General features: G+C 42.3%; 1 protein-coding gene across 1 annotated transcript in view; it reads right to left on the bottom strand.

Moving 5' to 3' along the window:
• The window catches only part of ZBTB38 (zinc finger and BTB domain containing 38), a 145,849-nt gene that overhangs the window by 114,478 nt on the left and 7,951 nt on the right, over nucleotides 1-23,420 (bottom strand). The window contains exons 2-3 of the mRNA XM_017862662.1: nucleotides 20,717-20,918; nucleotides 17,458-17,571 (exon numbers count right to left, since the gene is read on the bottom strand). The gene's annotated coding sequence lies outside the window, so the exon portion shown is untranslated. The remainder of the gene's footprint in view (nucleotides 1-17,457; nucleotides 17,572-20,716; nucleotides 20,919-23,420) is intronic.

Below are 23,420 nucleotides of genomic sequence, written 5' to 3' on the forward strand. Positions count from 1 at the left end.
TTCACCGTGTTGCTCAGGCTGATCGCGAACTCCTGAGTTCGGGCAATCCACCCGCCTTGGCCTCCCAAAGTGCTAGGATTACAGCCATGAGCCACTGTGCTGGGCCTCCTTTTTTTTCTTTTTTTTTGAGACGAAGTCTTGCTCTGTTGCCAGACTGGAGTGCAGTGCGTGATCTTGGCTCACTGCAACCTCCGCCTCCTGGGTTCAAGTGATTCTCCTGCCTCAGCTTCCTGAGTAGCTGGGACTACAGGCACACGGCACCACGCCTGGCCAATTTTTGTATTTTTAGTAGAGACAGGGTTTCACCATGTTGGCCAGGACAGTCTCGTTCTCCTGACCTCGTGATGCACCTGCCTCCGCCTCTCAAAGTGCTGGGATTATAGGCGTGAGACACCGCAGCCAGCCTCATTGTTACTATTTTGCCTTGTTTCATCCATTTTATCTGCTAAATTATTGTTCATTACAGACATTCTAACGTTTCACCCTGAAATAATTCAGTATGCTTTTATAAAAAAAAAGAACATCTTCCTACACACCCACAGTATCATATCACACCTAAGAAAATTAACGACAAATCTGTAATATCATCTTATACATACTTTCCACATTCCTATTTCCTCAATTATTCTGGAAATGTCTTCACAGCTGGTGTATTCAAATTGCAGTCATGGATGTCCACTGTGTTTGGTGGTTGTATCTTGGTTTTCACTGATGACCTCACTCTAGATGTGCCTCTGTTACGCAGTTCCTTCTTGGAAGACTTTCCCTTGGTTTCCATAATATCGACTCTTCTTTCTCTTAGTATTCTACTCCTGACCGTCTGTTTTCTTCACAGATCTTCCTTTGCTACTTGTCTTTTCAGTACTGGTGCTTCACAGGATTCTGTCCTTCACTCTCCATTCTCACCTTGAACTTGCTTCCCAGGCAATTCTCCTGAATAATATTCCATTGTATATATGGATACCATCTACAGTGTGGCTACACCACATTTTGTTTACGCATTTATCAGTTGATGGACATTCGGGTTGTTTCTACTTTTTTGGCTATTATGAATAATACTGCTATGTACAGCATTTGTATGCAGTCATGTGTATTGTGTGCAAGTTTTTGTGTAGACATATGTTTTAATTTCTCTTGGGTATATACCTAGGAGTGGAATTGCTGAGTCATATGATAACTTTATGTTTAACATTCTAGGAAACTGCCAAACTGTTTCCCAAGCAGCTGTACTGTTTTACAATCCCAACAGCAATGTAGAAGGGCTCTGATTTCTCCACATCTTCACCAGCACTTGCTACTGTCTGTCTTTTTATTATAGCCATCATAGAGGATGTGAAGTGGTATCTTATCGTGGTTTTAATTTGTATTTCTCTGATGGTTAATTATTTGAACATCTTTTCATGTCCTTATTAACCATTTGTATATTTTCTTTGGATAAATGTCTATTTAGATCTTTTGCCAATTTTCCGCTTGAGTTATGTGTCTTTTTTATTACTGAGTTGAAGAGTTTTTATATATTCTAAATACAAGTCTCTTTTCAGAAATGTGATTTGCAAATATTTTCTCCCCTTGTAGGAATTGTCTTCTTAGTCATCTTTATACCCATAGTTTCTAGCACAATAGGCATTCAATAATTATTTATTGAATTCAGTTGAATCTCTCATAGGTCTTTTAGGCAAAGTCTCTAATTATCTTTTTTACTATCCACTCAACTTCAACTTCTTTTCTTAGAGTATAAGAAAAATACAAATTAAAAGGAAGAATATGAACGCTTTGGACTGAACATTATTGAAAACTCTAAAGTATACATGGTTTTTAAACACTAGGTTTTAACAAATTACCTAACTTCTCCATGTCTCAGTTTCCTCAGTTATAAATTGGAGAGAGGTTTTGGAATTTGTACTTGGTCATCTCTAAGTTTGCTTCCACTTCAAGATTTAATAAGTTTAACAATAACAAAAGTCAAGACCATTCCTGGTGGCATGCAGGCCTCAGAGCAAACCACTTAGAATAATCACTGTGTCTGCCTTGCTTGCTGGTATGCTACAAGCACAAAGTGCTGTGACCTACCCATAATAAGGAATAAATGAAATAGTTTTACTTAATTCCCATTAAGCTCATTAAATCCCATACCTGTAAAGATCATCAAGATGTCAACAACTCCCAAATTTGTATCTGTAGCCTGGACGACTCTTTTCCTGATGAATTCATTTGCTGATTCAGTACTTCTATCTGCAGGTCTAATAGGCCTCACAATTGTAACATGTCAAAAATAGAATTCTTGATTCCCCACTCCTTCTCTAACTTGGTCCCCATTCCCCACTCCACACTGGGCTTTCTAATTTCAGTAAATGACACCACCTCCAATGAGATGCCCAGGTAAAAAGGTTGGAATCATCCTTAACTGCTCTTCTTTTAAAAAAGTTTTCAATTCATCAAAAAGCTTTATCATCTCTACCTTCGAAACACACACAAATTCAACCACTTCTTACCACCTTAGCTTCTCCACAGCTTACTGCTCTGGGCCAATCTATGACCTTCTCTTCCCTGGATTTTTATAGTAGCCTCCTACTTTGGGTCCTTAAAACTACTCTTCGCCACCTACAATCATTTCTCTACATAGGAGCCAGGATGATTCTCTAAAAACTTTAACAAGATCATACTACTCTTCTGTTCAAAGTGCTCCAAAGGCTTCCTATCACATTCAGAATCAACCCATGGAGTTGCTGGTGGAGTGGCATGTTAGGCCTAGAATAGTTCAAGTGAACTGGGTCTGACTTCCTCTCTGATCTTGCCTCCTATCTTTCTCTGCCTTGGTGACTCCAGTATGACCTTGTCAGCCTTTTTATGTTTCTTGAACATACCCAGAATATCCTATCTTAGAGCCTTTGCACCTGCTGATCTCTGCCTGCAACACTGGTTCACTTGAGATTTGGCACGGCCCACTCTATTGCTTCATTCATGTCTCTGCTTGAATGTTGCAACTCCAGGGAGGGCTTATCCAACACCCTTTCTAAAAAAGCTCTTCTGCAACTCACTGTCCCTTTATTCTGCTTTACGTTCATTCATAGCATTTAATGTTCCCTAAAAGATAGTGTGTTTGTTTACCTCTTCTGTTCCCCACTAGAATGTCAGCTCTAGAATCTAGAAGGGCAAAGATCTCATCTTTGTTTTATTTTCTTTTTCTTCCAACTTTCCAACTTTCTTTTTTGGTTCAGGGGGTACAATGTGCGGATTTGTTACATAGGTAAATTGCATGTCACAGGGGTTTGGTGTGTAGCTTATTTCATCACCCAAGTAACAAGCATAGTACCTGATAGGAAGTTTTTTAATCCTCACCCTTCTCCTACCCTCCACTGTCAAGTAGGCCCTGGTGTCTATTGTTCCCCTTTGTGTCCATGTGTATTCAATGCTTAGCTCTCACTTCTAAGTGAGAAAATGCAGCATTTGTTTTTCTGTTCCTGCATGGATTCGCTTAGGATAATGGCCTCGAGCTCCATCCACGTTACTGCAGAGGGCATGATCTCATTCTTTTTATGGCTGCATAGTATTCCATGGTGTCTACATACCACATTTTCTTTATCCCATCCACCATTGATGGGCATTTAGGTTGATTTCGTGTCTTTGCTATTGTGAATAGTGCTGAGATAAACATATGCATCCATGTGTCTTTACAGCAGAATGATTTATATTCCTTTGGGTATATTTTTTTGAGTATAGTAATAGGATTGCTGGGTGGAGTGGCAGTTCTGTTTTAAATTATTTGGGAAATCACCAAACTGCTTTCCACAGTAGATGAACTAGTTTACACTCCCAACAGCAGTGTATAAGTGTTCCCTTTTCTCTGCAACCTCACCAGCATCTGTTATTTTTTTGACTTTTTAATAATAGCCAGTCTGATGGGTGCAAGATGATATCTCACTGTGGTTATTTGCATTTATCTAATGATTGGTGATGTCAAACATTTTTTCACATGCTTGTTGGCTTTGTTTACTGCCTTGTTTACTGATGTATTCCTAGTGCTGGGTACCATTTCCAGCACATGACAGACATTCAATGAATATTGTTGAATAAATAAATAAATGATATCATAATTATTATCTGAGAGTAAGCCCTGGGTTTGTGTCACTTACTAACTGACTTGCCTTAGACAAATTTTGTAATCTCCGCAAGTCTCAGTTTTCCTCCCTGTAAAAATGAGCTAGTAATACCTCTTGCGAAGGGCTGTCATGAGGATTCGAGATAAGCAATGAAGGTGCCTCATATTAAGTGCTCAATTCATAGACCTGTAATAACCCATAAAAGTAAACATCCTCCTTTACGCATTTGGTTGAAGGACAAAGGGGATCATCAAACCTGCTTCCTTAGGACCACAATTTATCAACTAAAAATGCCATGCTAGAAGCTAAAAAAGGAAATGAATCCATTTCAGTGCAGTAGGCTCAGAGAGCTGTGTTTACACAATGCCAGAATACCCAGGCTTAGAGATACTATGTTCAAATTCAAGTCAAGCCACCGCTTTGTTCTGTAAACTGCGGCAGGGTTGGAGGGGATGATTCAAAATGACCTCAGCTTTTGTCTAATTTGGTCCTGTGACCAGACCACAGGCAACGCCTCATCCAGGGAACTGATTTCTTTTGCAGCTCTCTGCTAGGAGGCCCACTGACATGATAAAATGCTGTGCAGCCTTTATGGATTACTCAGCCGTAGGATGAAGCATTTCTATGTGTTTGGACATGGAAAGACCTTCAACAAGTATTGTGGAGTAAAAAATTCAAGTTGCAGATGAAATACACAGCACACACACACACACCAACAACACCCCATTATACTTGTATGCAGGTTCCTACATCTATATATAAACATAAAGCAAAGGGTCTTGAAGGTAGGAACCATGTCAGTTACTCGCACTTCCTCAGAGAAGCAGGGAGTGACTAGAACTGGAAGTGGGCGTCAAAGAAGCCTTCAGCTTCATCTATAGAATTTGTTTACAAAGAGAATGTGTTATTTATGTAATTAGAAATTAATTTTTTAAAGTTGCTCAAGCAAGATGCTGCTAACACACCCCATTTGAAGTAAAATGAAGGAATTTACTTTTCCCTAACTAGTGGTTCTCAAATGGGTAGTCTCACCCGTCAGAAGGTGTTTGGAAATGCCTAGGGGCATTTTCTGGATGTCACAAATTCTCCTGGGGGCTACTGGCATTTAGTTCCCCAGGGACGGGGGATGCTAAATGTCCTATCATGGGAAAATCCCACACCACATAGTAGTATCTCTGCCTAGAGGCCAACAGTGGCCCTAGTGAGAAACGGCACAAAAATTTGGGTTGGTTGTACTAGTAAATTCATCTATTACTGCCAGGTGTGGTAGCTTACACCTGTAATCTCAGCACTTTGGAAGGCTGAGGTGGAAGGATTGCTCGAGGCCAGTAGTTCAAGACCACCCTGGCCAACACAGTGAGACCCTCTCTCTATAATAAATAAATTCATTAATTTAAAAAAGGCAAACTATATATTAAAAAATATATTACATACAATTAAGAGGTGTTTTTCTTCTTTGGTTTGAACTACTGAGATGCCCAACACATGTTCTCTCTATATAAAATAGTAAATTTTATCACTGATGATCAAGGGAAGCAAATAGAAAACCATGCCAGTTGCTCTTGGTGGGAAGCCTGGGTTTTAATGGAGCTATTGGCATGGGTTTGACACTTCCCATTTAGAGTTTGTGAATATTTCTGAGAATAAAGGTCGTCCAGGCACCAGCCAGTGCCTTTGTACTTTGTTGATACCTTAAGACAAATGTCCCATTAGCCAGGCAAGACTGAGAGCCTTCCAAGGAAAGTTGGGAGGGTCCCTTCTCCTGTGGGTAGCAATTCTAGCTCAGGACTGTCTGCTTTCAGACTACTAGCTCTTAGAAAGCAGCCTTCAACTCACAGGAGTAAGAGAGAAAGGTGATAGGCAAAATGGAAAGAATATATGATAGTTTCCCCTTCAATTTCATACCCTTTGACACTACTATGGTTCATACATTCAACACATATTTATTGAGCACCTCCTATGTGTCAGCATTGTGCTAGGTGCTGGGGCGTAGTAGAGAACGAGACATAAATGCTTGCATTCTAGTGGAGAAGGCATAATAAACAGATACACATAAATCAGGTCATTTTTTAAGTAGTGGTTACTGTTGTGATGAAACAGCATGCTGATGTGATTGATAAAGACTAGTGGGATCAACATATCATGGAGAGTTCAGCAGAGACGCCTCTGGGAGGTGATCTGAGGCCAGGTGGGCCCTGTTGTGGGGAACGATAATTGTGCCGTCAGTGGCCAAGGTGGCAGCCATGGAAGGCCTGTGCCTGTTCCTGTCTCTTCCAGCCCAGCCCAGGGCATCATGCTGTCTGGAACAGCAGATGCAGTCCAGATCTTGTAGGTTATCTGTGCTCCAGGGCCAGGAAAAATTATGAAGAACATTCACACTTCTTATTTTGTTTTTCAGTCATCTAAGCCCAGGCTTTCCACTGCATCTGAGGCCGGGATTTCAGCTGTATCTAAGGAATTTGATTTCATTTGTTCTAGAGGTATAGGACTAGAGTTTACCTGTGGATAATTGGCATGGGACTTCAAAAATTACTGTTACTTAAAACACTGGTATGGCCATCACTTTGTATCAGACACAGTTCTAAACACTACAAATATTAAGTCATTTAGTGCTCACAACAAATCTACATAACATGAGCAGACAACTATTATCCTCAGTTTATGCATGAGGGACACTGAGGCTGTTTCTCTAACAAAGGCCTTCCAACCAAGCACCCTTTCTAGGGATACGCAGTGTGGTTCTGGCTGACAGGTAGTGCCAGCATTGGGTGGGGCAGACCTGGCAGTGGTGGCGGCAGCAGAGGCGGTAGTGTCAGACATGCAGATTCTTGACCTGCCCCAGAGCTTCTGAACCAGAATCTGTGCTCTGCAGGTGATTCTGATGGATGGCCAAGTTTAAGGCCAAGTTAAGGCCAAGTTAAGAGATGCAGTCCACTTTTTCATTCTTAGAAAGATGATCTGAAAGATTAGCCTTCCATATCTAGCTAATTGTTCAAAATCAGGTATTTTAATTTTATGCAGCCTTTCCCCTTCTTTGTTAAAGCTCACTTCTCAGGTAGAGGAACTGGGCACAGCAGGGTTAGAATCAACTCGTTAATCAGGGGTCATTACAGCAGGATGTAGTGCATGCAGGGGGCTGGGATATGTGGTGACAGGGGCTGGGGAAGGTACAGGGAGAGGCACCGCAGACCACAGGACAGTGTCCCTGCCTGACAGAGTACCTCATCCCCATGTGCGAGAAGGGGAGAGGGACAGACAGGGGCACTGTCGTCTTATAGTGACATCCCATGTACAGCTAGCCTAAGGCAATTTAACAATATATCCTCGTCAGGGAGAAAGGAAGAAAGAAGAGAAGGAAGGAAGGGAAGGAAGGAAGGAAGGAAGGAAGGAAGGAAGGAAGGAAGGAAGGAAAGCAACGGCGAAGAGGTGAAAGTTATTTCTACGTGTACAAAAAGTGGAAGGAGATAAGGAGAGTGAGTGTTGGATCAATAATGTTGAAGGCATTCCCCTCACATTCCCATGAGAAGATGCCTCAGAGAGAACCTGCATTTCCCTGAGAGAACCTGCATTTCCCTGAGGTTCTAGATTACCATGGGCCTTTTTAGCACATAGCTTTTTTTATAGGTATATACCTGAGAAGGGATCTAAAGATTTTTCATTAAACATGACCCTGAATGCAAACCAATCATTTGCATTGGTTGTCAGCCAAAAAACATGGTCTGTCTAGTGCTAGAAGAAAATGGCTATATTAGGCTTCCTGAGAGATGTATGCGTTCCATTCTTTATGGGTGATTTAAAGGATTCTCAGGAGACATTTTGATTCCATGTATTTCCCTGTGTGTGCTCACTTTATACACTACCTTTTATGTAAGAGGCAACCACATTGTTTATGAAAGCCTATTTTCTGACTTTCCATGTTGTCAAAGCTGAAAAATTGGGTAACCAGATTCTACCCTAAGCTGTAAGATCCACACTGTGAGGAAGAAACTAGACTGCAGCCCTAGGAGGAAGCAAGAACTTACAATCATTGGTGGAAGCTGGCTGTAAAAATATCCACTGCAATATTTCTGTGCTTACACAGTGAGTGTGTGCTCCAAAACCCTACAAATTGCAGGGCCAGGTGTCTCTGGGTCTGTGAGGGTGCTAGGCAAGGGGTCAATGCACTCTTTCCCCACCCACACTGCCCTTGTCTTGGCAGCTTGGGCTCTACTTGTCCACCTTCTGCAGCCAGCCCGTTGGTGCTTCTTGATCCCGTGGTGACCCCTTCCTCTCACTGATTAGGCATGGAGTGGACCCAGCAGGGGCTGTGCCCAGTCAACCTGAGCCTCCCTCTCACAAATGTGATCTGAGTGGCAGGCCATCTGTGGCTGGCCATCCAGATGGCAGCAGGCTTTGGAGCCATGAGGTCCTGTGGACTCTGGGCTGGTAGATGCCAAGCAGACACAAGCAGACAGAAGCAGGGATGAAATGGGTCTGGAGTGAGCAACCAACCATGTAAGCGACTCTCCCACGCTGGTTTCCTGGGCCTCACGGAGCCTCACTTGCTGTCCTAGGTCTCCTTTACCTATAACCTCACACCAACCCCAGTCCCCTATTAATTGAGCCAGTTGGCATTGGCTTCTGTCTCCCGCATCCGAACAAGGCTTTACTGGAGCAAACAACAAGGCTGAGCTTTACACTGTCCCCTGGGGCCCTCAAAGGCCTGCTAAGGATTTTACAAAGGAGCCAGATCTCTAACCCCTTGTAGAACTCACTGTGGCGCTTCAATCACTTGTGACCTCTTAAGACCCAACATGCAAACTTCTAGAATTTAGATGGTCTTGGCAAGTTCGTTAAGAAACCCCTTTCTACAGGACAGGTATTTTTTTCCTGGTGCCATGTAAAATGTCCACACTTGTTCTGTATCCTTCCTTTTCTGATGAGTTCTCTGTGCCACTGAATGTCGGGTATGAATTTCCCCTAGCTTATCAATTAGGTGTAGAAACAGTAACAGTAGTTTCCAGTAGTTTTCAAATTTTCAGCACAGAAACTTTTTTCTTTAGCTAATGTTACTTGAAACCTCAGTACAGAAGAGATATAAGCAGAGCTGCCCTCTGGTTTCTTCTTTCGGCATCTCTCCCCCACTCCATCTGCAGGCTCTTCTAGAAGCCAAGGATGCCAGGAACAAGCATTCAGGGCATTGCTCAGGGCGGCAGATCGTTTCATCCTTATCTAGAGCAAATATCATGGAGCACCTGTTACATATTATAGCCCCTGCCAAGCTCTAGAAATACAGCAAAGTACAAGACACATCCCCAACACAAAGGAGAGGCGGCTGGGCGAGAGCCTGTGCCAAGTTTGGAGGTGTGGCTAGGGCTGTGGGGCTCAGAGCTGAGAGGAGTTGCCAGGGGCTAGAGTAGTTGGGGAAGGGGCCACTGCCACCCGGCATGTGGGACTGGAGCAGAATTTCCTTGGGTTTACATAAAAAGAGAAGGGGTACATACAGACAAGACACAGACAAGAGGAGAAACGTGAGCAAGGGTGGAACTGTCTGGGCGCACTCAGGGAATGGCCAGCTGATGAATTTGGTTGGAGTAGCAGGGCATTCTCAGTGAGAAAATAGGAAGAGGCCAGAATTTGAATGACAGGCTAGGAAAATTCAACTCATTTCAGAGGCCATCAAGAGCCCTGGATGATTCAACTTAGGAAAAAAAGCACTAGGAAGAAAAAGAAAAACAAGATAAGCAAAAAAATGAGACATCAAGCTGCTCAGTTGTGGTGTTTGACGTGGATCTGCAGGAAAGGCGAACGGTCAGAAAAGGAAACATTGGTGACACAATTCCCCACTGCTGACCCTCTTCCCCAAAGGGTCACACGTCTTCCAGACTGAAGACAAGCGCATTATCTTCCACTTATTTGTCAGGCATCAGAAAGCACAGTGACTCATTTGAAGTCCCCAGCCGAGGACTCCCAGGGGTCCTGACTCACAGACCTTCCCAGAAGAATCCTGTCCAAGCACATATGCGTGATCACCAGACACTTGTTCATCGGCTGGTGAAAGCAGCCTCCTGGCCAGGTCAGTGCTTCTCAGATCTTTCCTCTTCTGCTCAAACCCATGAACAGGAAACACCTAAACTCTCTCCCAGCCTCAGGCTCAGCCTCAGCTTACTATGACACACTTGCAGCCAAAAGAGTCCAGAGAAGAATGGCCCCATGTTGAAGCCTCTCCTAAAACCAGCAAAGTGAACACAAACACCTACACAAAAATACAGTAATTCCTTCTCATTTGTGTGTGAGCAATAGGAAAAAAACAAAAACAAAAACAAAACCCAAACACAGTCATTCTTGAAGCAGGCATGAGCATCAGTGCTATACAGGTGAAAGCTGTACTCAGGCTACAAACTTCCATGGGGACAACAGTGTAAGACATTCCCTCATTGGACACAATTTGATGGTGACACATTAGGGCTAGCCAGCTCTGTCTCTGTTTCTCTCTCCTACATAATCAGTAGCCTGAATCTGTCCAGTAGTAGACTAAAGTGAAACAGATTCTCCAGGTGGGAACACAACAAGGGACTTTACCCAACCACCCCAGAGCTCTTACGCATGTTATTCCATAAGGCACATGTTCACCTGTGTCACCCATTGTGTGACGCATGCTCCAACAGAAGAGTAAATGAGATATTTAGAGTTGATGTCATGACTCATGAGATGGCGATGGAATTGAAGATCTTATAAGCAAAAGTTTAAAAAGATGCTGCTAGTAATAAATAATATTTGAGCTGACAGGAGAACTCTACGTATATCTTCTCTTTGATCCTTATAAGGATCTGGAGACATGGGGAAAGTACGTGTCCATTTTCTGTTGCTTATAACAGAATACTTAAAACTGGGTATTTTATAAGGAAAGAAATGTATTTCTTATAGTTATGGAGGCTACGAAGTTCCAGGTTGAGAGGCCACATCTGGTGAGAGCCTTCTTGCTGGTGGGGACTCTCTGCAGAGTCCTGGGGTCCTCACACGGCAAGGTTCTCTTCCTCTTCTTGTAAAGCCACCAGTTCCCCTCCTGTGATAACCCATTAACCATTAATCCATGAATGGGTTAATCCACTTATGAGGGCAGAGCCCTCATGATTCAATCACCTCTTAAAGGCCTCACCTCTCAATACTGCCCCGTTGGGGATTAAGTTTCTACGTGAATTTTGAGGGGAGCATTCAAACCACAGCAGTGCATTTGGGCAGAGCGGCAAGAACAGAAGCATAAAGAGTCTGAGTGTCTAATACAAGGTCCCTGAACAAGGGAGGGCTTGGACACCCTCTCATCCTGGTCCTCTGGTTTCAGAGGCTGTGTTCTTTCCAACAACTCCACCGGGTGGATGAGAATGACATCATCAGAAAAGGGACACAGAGGGACAAGGACAGCCACCGTACATCACCCATCAGTGGAGGAAGGCTTTCTGGCAAGTGGGTTGCAATGGACTTCCCAGCACCTTGCTCAGAATTTCCAGGAATCTGTTCCCAAGGCTCTGAGGGGCAAGGGCAGAGGACGTTCCATGGTACCCTTAGTCAGGACAGCGCATCAGCTGCAGCTGCAGCCAGTGACTCAGCACTGATGGGAAAGCCGTCAGCTGGAAGCCGGACCAGACACACTCCCTGAGGCCACTGGCTATAGTCAACACTGGACACGTACACCTCCCAGTGCCCATCACGACTCCAGAGGAAGGAACTCTTCAAAGAACCTCCTGGTGACTGTGCTGCCTTTCTTCCACAATAAATATGTTATCTCTCCTTCATTATTTTATGTGTATAATACACACAAAAATATACATCAATTATATATAATATTATTATATATAGATATATAAAGTTTTTTATAGAGGCAAGGTCTCACTATTTTGCCCAGGTTGGTCTTGAACTCTTGGGCTCAAGCAATCCACCCGCCTTGGCCTCCCAAAGTGTTGGGATTACAGCCGTGAGCCATCGTGCCTGGCCACTGTTCATTATTTTTCTATTCCAACTAGTTTTCTAAAATTTCTAATTAAAAAAAATCCAAACAGTACCAAAGGCTGTAAAATGAAAAGCAATAGAGGTTGAAATATAGGATTCTAGTTATTGACACATAAATGTAATGCAGTATCTGGAAACTTCCATTTTTACAAGATGAGAAAATTAACCTTCCATTTCTGCTCTCCTCCCCTGTCCCTAAACTCTGGGTCCCTTGATATCACTGCTACATGGCACCACGTTTTATAACTTGTATGTCTTGTCCTAGAAATATATTTCTTTGTGCTTATATACCTTGATTCTTAAAATTAAAAACAAACAAGCAGCATGTGTAATACTCTGCTTGTGGCAGTATTATTCTTTCCAGAGGCAGGTGGAGACCCTCAAAGAAGAATGTACAGTCATGAGTCATTAAACGTGTGCTGCTCCGAGGGAAATAAGTTGGGAGAAGGAAGTGGGAAGGGATGGAGTGATGTACTGAAGTTATTTTTCCTGAGCATGTTGAAGGCATTTCTCTAATTCCTATCATTGAATGGCATGAAGGATGGGAGGAACACAGTCAAAGACCTTCCTTCACATACTTATCTGTATTTTTGAGCACTGGCCATGTGCTGGGCACTATGCTAAGTGCTTAAGAAGCACATAAAGAATGGTTCTCACCTTCAAGGGGAAGACAGGAAAACCAGTGTGCAGAGAGTAAAAGCTCCAAGGAGGCAGGGTTTTTTTTCTTTTGTGGCTTGTTCGCTGTTGTATTTGTAGTATTCAGACTAGCCAATTATTAAATGAATGAATGAGAGCAACGGCAGAGCTATGCATGGCTGGGGGATGGGGAGACAGGTAGGGGAGGAGCACCTATGACAGCACTCAGGAGGAGGCCTGGAGGGCTCAGAGAATGCTCCCAAAGAGAGCTTGGGTTGAATTTTGAAGACCAAGTAGGAGTAGGACATGGGAAAAAAGTGGGAAGAGGAATCCCCAGTAGTTTGGTGGAAGCAGAAGGTGAGTTTGGGAACATGAAAGGAGATGAAGAGGGAATGACGAGGGGAAAGAAGGGCCTTGTGTGCCAGGCAGAGAAGCCTAGCTACATTCCAGGGGTGACAGAGTGCCTCGGAGGGTTGTTAGCAAAGGAGTAGTGTGGTTGGGCTGTGTTTTAGAGACACTCTGTGTGGGTAGTGCGGGGATTACCTGGGGGCTGGAGGAGTCTAGGTAGGGGCTCTGTGATGAGACATGATAAGAAGCTGGCTAAGGTGCTGAGGTTGGAGGGAAGGGCCTAGACCCAGGAAACATTTAGGAGGTAGAGTGTGCACAGTTTGGTAGCTGAGGGGCTTTCTGGGATTAACAAGAAGTCCACGTTGAGTTTCTGATCTGAGTAAACGAGGGGATGGTGACATCATGCACAGAAAGAGAGATTAAGAAAAGAGCAGTGGCTTCAACAAGTTTTGAGGAGGTGCTTGGTGCCACTGCAGATGTGTTGTGCATGTGGGATATTCAAACGGGGATGACTCTAGACAAGTGGATCTATCTCTAGATCTGAGACTTATTGGCAAGTAAGTGGTAGATGAGGCTGAGGACAGAAAAATGTAGGGTATTACGCACATGTATGAGAAACACCACCTTTAAGCATGGATAGACATAGAAGTCCACGAAGGAGACTGGGAGAAGGTGAACTGGAAGAGAGGGTGTCACTGTTTCTGTGCAGTGGTGTGTGAACAAATGAATGATGAATATATGTGTATGTGAAATGATGAATTACCTTACCTTTCCTCCTGGCTTTCCCATCTTGAATTTTAAGCATTAGACTATACAACTAGAATCTTTCCCCATTAATCTTGGTGCAGTAGCCACCAGAGGCATGACCTAGTTCTGCATGTGGTTATAAAGTTTCTCAAGAGTTTTCAGGAAAGATTGGAAGACACAGAGTCTCAGTAGTTTTCCAACCAGTAGTTTCTCTGGCAATTAGCTTTATATATTTTTAAAATAAACTTTATATTTTGCAGTAGTTTTTAGATTTTGAGAAAAGTTGACAAGATAGTACAAAGAATTCCCATATACCCAATACCCAGTTTCCTCCATTATTCGTGTATTACATTACTGTGGTGCATTTCTTATAACTAACAGGCCAGTACAGATATAGTATTATTAACTAAAGTCCAAGCTTTATTCAGTTTCCTTAGTTTTTAACTAGGGTCCTTTTTCTGTTCTAAGGAAGCATCCAGATGACCACATTCCATGTGGTTATCATGTCTCCTTAGGCTCCTCTGGGCTTTGACAGTTTCTCACGCTTTCCTTGTTTTCTTGATGACCCAGATAGTTTTGAGAAGTGCTGGTCAAGTATTTATAGAATTTTCTCCCATTTTATTTTGACATTTTTCTCATGGTTGGACTGGGGTCATGGGTTTGGGGGAGGAAGACCACAGAGGTAAGGTGCTGTTCCCATCACATCATATCAAGGTACAGACCATCAACATCATCACTGCTGATGTTGACCTTAATCGCCTGGCTAAGATAGTGTTTGTCAGATTTCCCTTTTTCTCCCTTTCCATGCTGTACTCTTTGGAAGGAAGTCTGTGTGTGGCCCACACTTAAGGAATATGGAGTTATGCCCCCACCTTCTTGAGGAAAGAGGCAGTTAGCTTTTAAAATCTCACCCTGCCTTTTCATTTGAGGAGAACATCTCCTCAGCTTCTTTTCCTGCCTTTCAGACACCCTTTTAAGAACACACCGGCCTGTCAACTATAGAGTCTGACTTTATAGGGACCTTTTATGGGACTTAATATTTCTAAATGTGTCTAAATACACACACCTCAAAAAAACTACATCACAAGATTTTAAAATGCAGGTAAAATGACTTCCCTTCGGGCATGGAGGTGCCCTTTGAAGCAGGCCTAGAAGGATGCCTCCTTGTCCAGGGGTCTATCTGGCAAAGCCTCACCCTTTGTCTGCTCTGCTGGTGCCACGAGTGAGCCTGGCCTAACTGCAAAGTCAGAAATAAGTGACACCACCCTCCTCAAGAGGGAAGAATTAGAAAGGAAGTACTTGAAAAGAATAATGATGCAGAAGATATTTTCATTGTATTATAGACAAATAAAGTCCTACTTTGTTTCAAAAACAACACTTTGTTCCTATAAACCAAGAGTATCACTGTAAAAACACAACATGATCAGAGATTGGATCACTTCAAAGAGAATTAAGGCACAGAGTTTCACACCAAGACTGTAGAAAAGAGGATTATTATTTAAAGATACTGAAACTCTAACAAGAATAATTGTCATGTGAGTTAGGAAACATAGTACTTGTATCTTAGCACAATAAATTTTTACAATTTAATAAAACATTATTGCACTCTGATAAGATAAAACCTTAAACCCCCTGCTTTGTTTCCCTCCCGTGGCTGTTTCCTGTCCCCCACCCTGCTCCCCTGCAACCCCGCTGCCTCTCCATGGGTTGGGAGGAGCAAGGAGGCAAAGCACATTAACTGTTTTTCTCTCATTCTCTTTTCCTCCTTATTGCCTGGACTTTGAAGTTCAATGTCATGTAAACATTAACTTGCTTCTTAAATAAAGCTGCAAAGAGCAAACTGTAATCTGAGCATATGATTTACCTCAACATTTTCCCATGAGCTCTAAGGATTCTGATTTCTTCTCTACCATCATGTCCCCGTCTCATAGAGTTACTTTGAAATAGTCTTAACTTATCATTATTATTGTTATTACTTTGGCATTGACATGTTTTCCAAAGAATGCCTCTTCGAGATGATTTTAGATAGCAATATTCACTAAGTTTTAAAAATGTTGTTACATTTTTTTTAATTAAAGAAAAAACATGTTAAATGGCAGCACAGGTGGCAAAAGATGGGGCAAAAATTATACTGGCTGAAGTTTGGGACTCTCTGAACACTTTCATTAGTCAGTTTCACAAGTAAAATTGATTGCACAGGTAAAGCCTTAATCATCTTATTATAATTTTAGGAATAATCCACAGCAGCTAAGATGGTACATTTATTTGTTTTGCTAGTCACCAGCCATCATCTGCTTATATTATCAACAGTGTTTGTTGGTTTGTCTTTTTTACAGTTGTGCTAATCATGGTAATCCAAATTAGTCTAGCAAACACTTCAACTCACCAAACTCTATGCTTCACTCATGCAGTCTTTGCAAAACTGGTGTTAAAAGGAAGAGTTTTCTGAATTTGCCTTGGAGATGTTTTTATATTTTCTCCTAGGTTACATTTTATTTTCCCCAAATTAAGGAAGTATACAAATATAGTGACTTTTCCTAACCTTGAGAACTTTAATATATGTTGCTACCTGCGTTGCTGAAGAAAGAATCCCTTAGTCTTAACAGCCTGACTCTGTACAAACTATATTTAATTACTCCCCTTCTATCTCCACTGTGGGTGGGTTCTTTTGCCATGAACAGTGTATGTCATTTAAAGTTGGCTTGCTAGACCTGAAGTGTGTCAATGTATGATCTCAAATAAATGAAAGACTGATACTAAAAAAAATGCTAATTTTCTTAATTTTTTCCCCCTGCACTGAGCTGTTTTTCCTTGACACACAATTAAATAGTTTTGAGCCTTTCCTAAATTACTGTGTGGTTAATTTTGCTCAATGGCAGGAAAGTTAGATATTTGTAAATTTCCTCAGTGCATCATTCCTGATTAGCTGACCTTTTCTAAATATCAAATGGACCAGTTGCAATCAATTCTATCACCACCATGATCAGCTTGCATTTGTCCATAAGACATCTGTTTGTACACCAAAATAAAGTTCTTCACTGTTTTAATTTGCTTTTGAGAACTGGCATAGACACAGAACAAATGGCTGATAATGTTACAGAGTTTTGAATTTATCTTAAAATATGATCACTGCTGTTTACACCTAAGTTTCAAAGAATACCTTTTTTGTTGTTATTCTGCTTGTCTGCTATTATTTTATCTTTATAAATATACTCTTCATTTTACAAAGTAACTTCAATTGCTTTATTGATTCCAGATAGCAGGGATAATATACCCAATTAACTTTGAAAACAAGACTGTTATCATCACATGATTTCTGAATAATACATTAACACTTTTTACATTCATACCTACTCTCCAATCCCTTTTTCTTTCTCTTCTGCCCTTCTTTCCTCCTGTCTTTCTTTTCTTTCTTCATCAATTATTTATTGAGCATCAACATGTCAGGCACTATGCTAGATGCTGGGGAATCAATAATAGATAAACTCTTGGTCTCCATGAAGCTTATTCTATTGATTTAAAATCTTTCCTATCTGTTTGTTCCAAGGGTCATTGAGAGAAAATACACTAATGGAATTCACGGGAAAGAAAGCAAACATAGAGAGCTTTCACTAAGTTGGAGAAAAAGTATGTCACCAACCTTTAGCTGTTGCAGAGTAATCTTCTTTTCAGGCTCTGGCTATATCAACAGTTCCTCTTTTCCCCAAGAACTGGCTCTGGAAAGGGCATTCTTCTTCCTCTAGCATAGATAACCCTGGGTGGGAATGTTTAGATGGATACCAGTTGGATGAGACCCAGGGCAGCAGGAGAGGCCTCCTAGAAAACTCAAATGCCCACATTCATTTGGTAGGGCTGCCCGAGGCCTTGGCTAGAGGGCTTCTGTAGACAACCACAAATGCACAGGAAAAATTGGGGAAAATCAGATAAAGGCAAACCATTAAATGACACATGTACAGAAGGGAAACAGTTAAGAATTAACTCAAATTAATTTAAGGCTACAAGAGCAAGTGGTGCAATGGCTTAGTTAATAAGAAGCTAGTCTCCAAAGCTATGGCTTTTGAGCCAAATGACTAAGGGCCTTCAGAGCTACCAAGAGGCAGGTGGTTGGACAAAGGGACCTATCACAGAATCATAAATCATTATGGGGACTAGGAGTATGCACAATGGATGGAAACAGATTTGTTCACACATCCATCTACCCATGTATATATCTATTACTATTGATTCAGCAAATGCTTGTTGATTACCACTGTTCTAGGTGATGGTGCTGGGGATACAGTAGTGAACATGCCCTCGTGAAGCTTAAAATTCAGCAACACACAGGGGGCTTGTTGAAAAATCAACTGGAACGTAGATAGGGATTATACAAAAAAAAAGACAATGTTGAAACTTGAATCTGCCAAGTTTGGCTAGTTTCTTTGGAATACCAGGGCCCAAAGAACCTATCCCTTCAACTTTTCACTAGTCTGAAGTTGTGCCCCTTTTTTATCTTTCTCTCAGCTCAGCAAGACTATATAAGCATCCACATCTTTAGGCTCAGGCTCATCTATACTGAGGCCTTCAGTCCTGCCCTAACAGGAAACATGAAACCCTTGGATGTCTGCACTTGCCTAGGAATCAGCTTCTTGAATTTCAGATTTCTTTATGATTTTGACCTCTAAAATTGAGCTCAAGTTCCTGGCTTTCCCAGGCTCAATATTTACCCAATGTCCTTTGCTTAACTGATATCCATCCATCTTCATGACCCCACTCAAATATCTAATCCGAAGAACTGGAGTTGGGGGTGTAACAGCCCATTCAGAATGTGTAGGAAGTGCAGTCAGTGGACAGAGGTGAGCAAACGCAAAACTGAGATGGGTTAAACACCTGGAGGCCAGATCAGGAGGTATAGATCACAGGCATCATAGTTTATGGAGAACACATTTCTTCTAGAAGACGGTACCAGAAATTTTTCATGCTGTATTGTGATTTGAAGATAGTTTAGTGGTGAGAGTAAGGGGCTTCTTTGCAAATAAAATCAGGGAAAAGACTATTTGTTAATTCAGACAAAACAGAAGAGTACAGGACAAATAACTACCTGTAGAAGAGTGATTGTCCTTGAAGAGTCTGGAAAAGCTAGGGAGTAAGGATTTATCACCATGTCATCAGCACTGGTGGGATGGATGGATGGATGATTGACTGGTCTTCTTGTCCATTTGGAAGCCATGTCCTATAGACACGGACTATGATAATTTCATTCATTCATTCATTCATTCTTCTGTTTATTGATTTTATTTTACTATTTTATTTTTTTGAGACGGAGTCTCACTCTGTTGCCCAGGATGGAGTGCAGTGGCGCCATGCTGGCTCACTGTAACCTCTGCCTCTCAGGTTTAAGTGATTCTCCTGCCTCAGCCTCTCGAGTAGCTGGGACATGCAACACCATGCCTAGCTACTTTTTATAGTTTAGCAGAGATGGGGTTTCCCCATGTTGGCTAAGTTGGTCTTGAACTCCTGACCTCAAGTGATCTGCCCATCTCGGCCTCCCAAAGTGCTAGGATTACAGGCGTGAGCCACCGTTCCCAGCCTCCTTTTAAAATCTAGATACTATTAATATAACTTGATAGATAAGACACAATCCCTTTCCTCTTGGAGCTCACAGTCTAATGGGAAATACAGGCTTATACTCGACTAATTAAAATACTGTGGGTTGAGGTTTCTGACAGAAGGTTCCTTGGGATCTCAGAGCAGAGGCAATCTAATGCTCCTCAGGAAACTGAGAGAAAGCATTGCTAAGGAAGTGACCTTTCAGTTGGACAAGGGTCACAAGGATATTTCCAAGGTACATTTTTTTTTTTGTCTTCACTCAGCTCTTCCTAATGGGAAAAGATTTTTTAGGACTAGTCTACCATGAATAGTTCAGTATTCCTGAAAAAATACGGTTCTCACTGTTAATCAGTGAATTCTAATTAATTACTTAGAACTAGTGTGTAAATTACTTATTTAGGCCTGAACTGAATTTTTTTTTTGAATCTACAAAGCCCAAGACTAATCCTTTAGCAGGGGTAGAAGATATGATAACTGAAAGACCCAGCCAAATTGGCCAGACATCCCTATTTTTCTTTACCAACTTACTATTGGCAACTGGCTCAACCCAGGAACTTTTAGGGCAGTGTAAGAGCAAGCTCCACGCTTCCTAAACAAAAAGTAAAAATGTGTATGGGAGTGTAGCAGGAGCCTCTTCTATACTTAAAGAAGGTATTTTCAAACAGTTCCTAATAACAGTTAACTGGAGGACTTGAATTAACTTTTATTTTCCCAGGACCCTAAGCCTTTAGGCTTTCAAGCCTCTGCTAGGGCTGTCATAACAAAACACCATAGACTGGGTGGCTTAAACAAGAAAAATTTATTTTCTCACAGTCTGGAAGCCGAAAGTTCAAGATCAAAGTGTTGGCAGGGCGGGCTTCCTCTGAGGCCTCTCTTCTTGGCTTGAACATGGCCACTCTTTTGCTGCCTCTTCACATGGGCTTTTCTCTGTGCCTCTATATCCCTAGCGTGTCTCTTCTGTGTACAAGTTTCTCCTTATAAGGAGACCAGTCATATTGCATTAAGGACCACTCTAATGGCTTCATTTTAACTTAACCACCTCTTTAAAAGCCCCACCTCCAAATACTGTCAAATCCTGAGATATTGGAGACTAGGTCTTCAATCTATAAATGTTAAGGAGATACAATTCAGCACATGACATCCCCCCTTTGCAGATTCTTGCTCTCTGATTGCCCTATGATTCACTGTGTGGACAACTGCATGAATCACTAAGGAAGCCAGTGACCACAGGGTCCTCTACTTCTTAAAAGAATGCCCACTTCAAACTAAGAAAGAAGTGGGAGAGTCTTGGGACCTGCATACCATAGGCATACCTGCACTCGACTGCAGAGTGAGCCTCTTTTCATGTCCTCCTGGGATTTGGGACAGCTTCCTGAGTTTTACGAGTGATATAGTGAGTTTCTATTAAAAGCAGCTGAAATGTCCATTTTGTACCTCAGGAGCACATGGGAAAGATGCAGACCATCGGCCACCAGAGGCTTCGGACTAAGGAGTCTTCAAAGAGCTCAGGCTGCTCTGTAGAAGCAAAATACAATGTAATAATAGAGTCAAGATGACACAAAGTAAAAAGAACTCTGCAAAGCATAGTTAGTACCACTCTGAAAATCAATGTTTCCTGTTTGCTAACAAACCTCATTCTCCTGGGGGGCCCTGGTCAATGTGAATAGGTCCTATTTGCCAGTGGCTGTACGTCAATTTGCTGAATGCCAGTTGTTTCCATTTTACATGTGTAGTCCCTGCCAGTCCCACCCCTTCTCTTCCTGTCCCTCTAAGTTTCTTCAGTTATTTCCAATCCCTCTCATTTGTTTTTATTTCCATCAGTCCCTCTAAATGCCTTTTATCTCCTCTCCCCCTCCCCCAATCAATCCTAGTTCTTCCAAATCTCTCCTGGCCCCACATATCCCCCGCCTTTACATTCCAGTCCTTTAGTACCTCCCATTGTGTCCATTCCCCTAGCCCCTGCCACTCTTCCCCAGCTCCCCACTATCTCAAAGTGTACACATGCATTTTAATGTTGATAAGGGGTCCAATTGCCTACCACAAATGCTGTACCAATTTACATGCACGTCAACATTAAACTCAATGAAAAGGCTTGATCTCAGAAATACCTTCAATAACCCTATTACTCTTTAACTATCTGATAATATGCTTTGTGAAAATAAACATCATACTGCTACTTTATTTTGTATTTTTTTGAATACTAGTAATGTTGAAAATGCTGTCATATGTTGGTTGGCCAATTGTGTTTCTGATTCTGTAATTACCTGTGATATGGTTTGGCTGCATCCCTACCTAAATCTCATCTTGAATTTCCATGTGTTGTGGAAGGGACCCAGTGGGAGGTAATAGGATTATGGGGGCAGGTCTTTCCATGCTGTTCTCATGATAGTGAAAAAAGTCTCATGAGATCTGATGATATTATAAGGGGAGTTTCCCTGCCCAAGCTCTCTCTTTGCCTGCTGCCATTCATGTAAGATGTGACTTGCTCCTCCTTGCCTTTAGCCATGATTGTGAGCCCTCCCCAGCCATGTCAGACTGTAAGTCCATTAAACCTCTTTCTTTTGTAAATTGCCCAGTCTCAGGTATATCTTTATCAGCAGTGTGAAAATGAACTAATACAGTAAACTGGTACCTGTAGAGTGCGGCCATTGCCAAAAAGAAACCTGAAAATGTGGAAGTGACTTTGGAACTGGGTAACACACAGAGATTGGAACAGTTTGGAGGGCTTGGAAGAAGATAGGAAAATGTGGGAAAGTTTGGAACCTCCTACAGACTTGAATGGCTTTGACCAAAATGCTGATAATGATATGGAGAATGAAATCCAGGCTGAGGTGGTCTCAGATGGAGATGAGGAACTTGTTGGGAACTGCAGCAAAAGTGACTCTTATGTTTTAGCAAAGAGACTGGCAGCATTTTGCCCATGTCCTAGAGATTTGTGGAACTTTGAAATGGAGAGAGATGATTTAGGGTGTCTATGGAAGAAATTTCTAAGCAGCAAAGCACTCAAGAGGTAACTTGGGCACTGTTAAAGGCATTCAGTTTTATAAGGGAAGCAGTGCACAAAAGTTTGGAAAATTTGCAGCCTGACAATGCATTAGAAAAGAAAATCCCATTTTCTAAGGAGAAATTGAAGCTGGCTTCAGAAATTTACATAATGAGGAGCTGAATGTTAATCCACAAGACAATGGGGAAAATGTCTCCAGGGCATGTCAGAGGTCTTCATGGCAGCCCCTCCTATCACAGGTCTGGAGGCCTAGGAGGAAAAAATGGTTTCATGGGCTGGGCCCAGGATCCCCGTGCTGTGTGCAGTCTAGGGACTTGGTGCCCTGTGTCCCAGCCACTCCAGCTGTGGCTGAAAGGGGCCAATGAAGAGCTCAGGCTGTGGCTTCAGAGGGTGCCAGCCCCAAGCCTTGGCAGTTTCCACATGGTGTTGAGCCTGTGAGTGCACAGAAGCCAAGAATTGGTGTTTGGGAACTTCTGCCTAGATTTCAGAGGATGTATGGAAACACTTAGAGGTCCAGGAAGAAGTTTGCTGCAGGACAGGGCCCTCATGGAGTACCTGTGCTAGGGCAGTGCAGAAGGGAAATGTGGGGTAGGAGCCCCCACACAAAGTCCCTAATGCAGCAGTGCCTAGTGGAGCTGTGAGAAGAGGACTACCATCCTCCAAACCCCAGAATAGTGGATCCACCAACAGCTTGCACCATGCACCTGGAAAAGCTGCAGATACTCAATGCCAGCCTGTGAAAGCAGCCAGGAAGGAGGCTATAACCTGCAAAGCCACAGGGGCAGAGCTGTCCAAGACCATGGGATCCCACATCTTGCATCAATGTGACCCAGATGTGAAACATGGAGTCAAAGGAGATCATTTTAGAGCTTTAAGACTTTACTGCTCTGCTAGATTTCGGACTTGCATGGGGCCTGTAACCCCTTTGTTTAGACCAATTTCTCCCATTTGGAACAGCTATATTTACCCAATGCCTATACCCCCACTGCATCTGGGAAGTAACTAACTTGCTT

Source organism: Rhinopithecus bieti, unplaced genomic scaffold, assembly GCF_001698545.2.
Source record: "Rhinopithecus bieti isolate Rb0 unplaced genomic scaffold, ASM169854v2 scaffold_2654, whole genome shotgun sequence".
NCBI classification, from domain to species: domain Eukaryota; kingdom Metazoa; phylum Chordata; class Mammalia; order Primates; family Cercopithecidae; genus Rhinopithecus; species Rhinopithecus bieti.